The sequence below is a fragment of the Salvelinus namaycush genome, chromosome 23 (genome assembly GCF_016432855.1).
Source record: "Salvelinus namaycush isolate Seneca chromosome 23, SaNama_1.0, whole genome shotgun sequence".
NCBI lineage: Eukaryota > Metazoa > Chordata > Actinopteri > Salmoniformes > Salmonidae > Salvelinus > Salvelinus namaycush.
Genome location: NC_052329.1, coordinates 9179459 through 9184844, shown reverse-complemented (window position 1 = coordinate 9184844; position 5386 = coordinate 9179459).

The following is a 5386-nucleotide window of genomic DNA, read 5'->3' as shown; positions in this document are numbered from 1 at the left end:
TGGTCAAGTCTGTTGAACACAGTGTAGTGATGTGTCTGGTCCAGTCTGTTGAACACAGTGATGTGTCTGGTCCAGTCTGTTGAACACAGTGATGTGTCTGGTCAAGTCTGTTGAACACAGTGATGTGTCTGGTGCAGTCTGTTGAACACAGTGATGCGTCTGGTGCAGTCTGTTGAACACAGTGTAGTGATGTGCCTGGTCCAGTCTGTTGAACACAGTGATGTGCCTGGTCCAGTCTGTTGAACACAGTGATGTGTCTGGTCCAGTTTGTTGAACACAGTGATGTGTCTGGTCCAGTCTGTTGAACACAGTGATGTGTCTGGTCCAGTCTGTTGAACACAGTGATGTGTCTGGTCCAGTCTGTTGAACACAGTGATGTGTCTGGTCCAGTCTGTTGAACACAGTGATGTGTCTGGTCCAGTCTGTTGAACACAGTGATGTGTCTGGTCCAGTCTGTTGAACACAGTGATGTGTCTGGTCCAGTCTGTTGAACACAGTGATGTGTCTGGTCCAGTCTGTTGAACACAGTGATGTGTCTGGTCCAGTCTGTTTAACACATTGATGTGTCTGGTCCAGTCTGTTTAACACAGTCATGTGTCTGGTCCAGTCTGTTTAACACAGTCATGTGTCTGGTCCAGTCTGTTTAACACAGTCATGTGTCTGGTCCAGTCTGTTTAACACAGTCATGTGTCTGGTCCAGTCTGTTTAACACAGTCATGTGTCTGGTCCAGTCTGTTGAACACAGTGATGTGTCTGGTCCAGCCTGTTGAACACAGTGTAGTGATGTGTCTGGTCCAGTCTGTTGAACACAGTCATGTGTCTGGTCCAGTCTGTTGAACACAGTCATGTGTCTGGTCCAGTCTGTTGAACACAGTCATGTGTCTGGTCCAGTCTGTTGAACACAGTCATGCGTCTGGTCCAGTCTGTTGAACACAGTGATGCGTCTGGTCCAGTCTGTTGAACACAGTGATGCGTCTGGTCCAGTCTGTTGAACACAGTGATGCGTCTGGTCCAGTCTGTTGAACACAGTGATGCGTCTGGTCCAGTCTGTTGAACACAGTGATGTGTCTGGTCCAGTCTGTTTAACAAAGTGATGTGTCTGGTCCAGTCTGTTTAACACATTGATGCGTCTGGTCCAGTCTGTTGAACACAGTGATGCGTCTGGTCCAGTCTGTTGAACACAGTGATGCGTCTGGTCCAGTCTGTTGAACACAGTGATGCGTCTGGTCCAGTCTGTTGAACACAGTGATGCGTCTGGTCAAGTCTGTTGAACACAGTGTAGTGATGCGTCTGGTCTAGTCTGTTGAACACAGTGATGCGTCTGGTCCAGTCTGTTGAACACAGTGATGCGTCTGGTCCAGTCTGTTGAACACAGTGTAGTGATGCGTCTGGTCCAGTCTGTTGAACACAGTGTAGTGATGCGTCTGGTCCAGTCTGTTGAACACAGTGTAGTGATGCGTCTGGTCCAGTCTGTTGAACACAGTGATGTGTCTGGTCCAGTCTGTTGAACACAGTGATGTGTCTGGTCTAGTCTGTTGAACACAGTGATGCGTCTGGTCCAGTCTGTTGAACACAGTGATGCGTCTGGTCCAGTCTGTTGAACACAGTGATGCGTCTGGTCCAGTCTGTTGAACACAGTGATGCGTCTGGTCCAGTCTGTTGAACACAGTGATGCGTCTGGTCCAGTCTGTTGAACACAGTGATGCGTCTGGTCCAGTCTGTTGAACACAGTGATGCGTCTGGTCCAGTCTGTTGAACACAGTGATGCGTCTGGTCCAGTCTGTTGAACACAGTGATGTGTCTGGTCCAGTCTGTTGAACACAGTGATGTGTCTGGTCCAGTCTGTTGAACACAGTGATGTGTCTGGTCCAGTCTGTTGAACACAGTGATGTGTCTGGTCCAGTCTGTTGAACACAGTGTAGTGATGTGTCTGGTCCAGTCTGTTGAACACAGTGTAGTGATGTGTCTGGTCCAGTCTGTTGAACACAGTGATGTGTCTGGTCCAGTCTGTTGAACACAGTGATGTGTCTGGTCCAGTCTGTTGAACACAGTGATGTGTCTGGTCCAGTCTGTTGAACACAGTGATGTGTCTGGTCCAGTCTGTTGAACACAGTGTAGTGATGCGTCTGGTCCAGTCTGTTGAACACAGTGTAGTGATGTGTCTGGTCCAGTCTGTTGAACACAGTGTAGTGATGTGTCTGGTCCAGTCTGTTGAACACAGTGTAGTGTCTGGTCCAGTCTGTTGAACACAGTGATGTGTCTGGTCCAGTCTGTTGAACACAGTGATGTGTCTGGTCCAGTCTGTTGAACACAGTGATGTGTCTGGTCCAGTCTGTTGAACACAGTGATGTGTCTGGTCCAGTCTGTTGAACACAGTGTAGTGATGCGTCTGGTCCAGTCTGTTGAACACAGTGTAGTGATGCGTCTGGTCCAGTCTGTTGAACACAGTGATGTGTCTGGTCCAGTCTGTTGAACACAGTGATGTGTCTGGTCCAGTCTGTTGAACACAGTGGAGTGATGTGTCTGGTCCAGTCTGTTGAACACAGTGTAGTGATGTGTCTGGTCCAGTCTGTTGAACACAGTGATGTGTCTGGTCCAGTCGGTTTAACACAGTGATGTGTCTGGTCCAGTCTGTTTAACACAGTGATGTGTCTGGTCCAGTCTGTTTAACACAGTGATGTGTCTGGTCCAGTCTGTTTAACACAGTGATGTGTCTGGTCCAGTCTGTTTAACACAGTGATGTGTCTGGTCCAGTCTGTTTAACACAGTGATGTGTCTGGTCCAGTCTGTTTAACACAGTGATGTGTCTGGTCCAGTCTGTTTAACACAGTGATGTGCCTGGTCCAGTCTGTTTAACACAGTGATGTGCCTGGTCCAGTCTGTTTAACACAGTGATGTGCCTGGTCCAGTCTGTTGAACACAGTGCAGTGATGTGTCTGGTCCAGTCTGTTGAACACAGTGTAGTGATGTGTCTGGTCCAGTCTGTTGAACACAGTGTAGTGATGTGTCTGGTCCAGTCTGTTGAACACAGTGTAGTGATGTGTCTGGTCCAGTCTGTTGAACACAGTGGAGTGATGTGTCTGGTCCAGTCTGTTGAACACAGTGTAGTGATGTGTCTGGTCCAGTCTGTTGAACACAGCGATGCGTCTGGTCCAGTCTGTTGAACACAGCGATGCGTCTGGTCCAGTCTGTTGAACAAAGTGATTTGTCTGGTCCAGTCTGTTTAACAAAGTGATGTGTCTGGTCCAGTCTGTTGAACACAGCGATGCGTCTGGTCCAGTCTGTTGAACACAGCGATGCGTCTGGTCCAGTCTGTTGAACACAGCGATGTGTCTGGTCCAGTCTGTTGAACACAGTGATGTGTCTGGTGCAGTCTGTTGAACACAGTGATGCGTCTGGTCCAGTCTGTTGAACACAGTGTAGTGATGTGTCTGGTCCAGTCTGTTGAACACAGTGATGTGCCTGGTCCAGTCTGTTGAACACAGTGATGTGTCTGGTCCAGTTTGTTGAACACAGTGATGTGTCTGGTCCAGTTTGTTGAACACAGTGATGTGTCTGGTCCAGTCTGTTGAACACAGTGATGTGTCTGGTCCAGTCTGTTGAACACAGTGATGTGTCTGGTCCAGTCTGTTGAACACAGTGATGTGTCTGGTCAAGTCTGTTTAACACATTGATGTGTCTGGTCCAGTCTGTTTAACACATTGATGTGTCTGGTCCAGTCTGTTTAACACAGTGATGTGTCTGGTCCAGTTTGTTTAACACAGTGATGTGTCTGGTCCAGTCTGTTTAACACAGTGATGTGTCTGGTGCAGTCTGTTGAACACAGTGATGCGTCTGGTCCAGTCTGTTGAACACAGTGTAGTGATGTGCCTGGTCCAGTCTGTTGAACACAGTGATGTGCCTGGTCCAGTCTGTTGAACACAGTGATGTGTCTGGTCCAGTCTGTTGAACACAGTGATGTGTCTGGTCCAGTTTGTTGAACACAGTGATGTGTCTGGTCCAGTCTGTTGAACACAGTGTAGTGATGTGTCTGGTCCAGTCTGTTGAACACAGTGATGTGTCTGGTCCAGTCTGTTGAACACAGTGATGTGTCTGGTCAAGTCTGTTTAACACATTGATGTGTCTGGTCCAGTCTGTTTAACACAGTGATGTGTCTGGTCCAGTCTGTTTAACACAGTGATGTGTCTGGTCCAGTCTGTTTAACACAGTCATGTGTCTGGTCCAGTCTGTTTAACACAGTCATGTGTCTGGTCCAGTCTGTTGAACACAGTGATGTGTCTGGTCCAGCCTGTTGAACACAGTGTAGTGATGTGTCTGGTCCAGTCTGTTGAACACAGTGATGTGCCTGGTCCAGTCTGTTGAACACAGTCATGTGTCTGGTCCAGTCTGTTGAACACAGTGATGTGTCTGGTCCAGTCTGTTTAACAAAGTGATGTGTCTGGTCCAGTCTGTTTAACAAAGTGATGTGTCTGGTCCAGTCTGTTGAACACAGGGATGCGTCTGGTCCAGTCTGTTGAACACAGTGATGCGTCTGGTCCAGTCTGTTGAACACAGTGATGCGTCTGGTCCAGTCTGTTGAACACAGTGATGCGTCTGGTCCAGTCTGTTGAACACAGTGATGCGTCTGGTCCAGTCTGTTAAACACAGTGATGCGTCTGGTCCAGTCTGTTGAACACAGTGATGCGTCTGGTCCAGTCTGTTGAACACAGTGATGCGTCTGGTCCAGTCTGTTGAACACAGTGATGCGTCTGGTCCAGTCTGTTGAACACAGTGATGCGTCTGGTCCAGTCTGTTGAACACAGTGATGTGTCTGGTCCAGTCTGTTGAACACAGTGATGTGTCTGGTCCAGTCTGTTGAACACAGCGATGTGTCTGGTCCAGTCTGTTTAACACAGTCATGTGTCTGGTCCAGTCTGTTGAACACAGTGATGTGTCTGGTCCAGCCTGTTGAACACAGTGTAGTGATGTGTCTGGTCCAGTCTGTTGAACACAGTGATGTGCCTGGTCCAGTCTGTTGAACACAGTCATGTGTCTGGTCCAGTCTGTTGAACACAGTCATGTGTCTGGTCCAGTCTGTTGAACACAGTGATGTGTCTGGTCCAGTCTGTTTAACAAAGTGATGTGTCTGGTCCAGTCTGTTTAACAAAGTGATGTGTCTGGTCCAGTCTGTTGAACACAGGGATGCGTCTGGTCCAGTCTGTTGAACACAGTGATGTGTCTGGTCCAGTCTTTTGAACACAGTGATGCGTCTGGTCCAGTCTGTTGAACACAGTGATGCGTCTGGTCCAGTCTGTTGAACACAGTGATGCGTCTGGTCCAGTCTGTTAAACACAGTGATGCGTCTGGTCCAGTCTGTTGAACACAGTGATGCGTCTGGTCCAGTCTG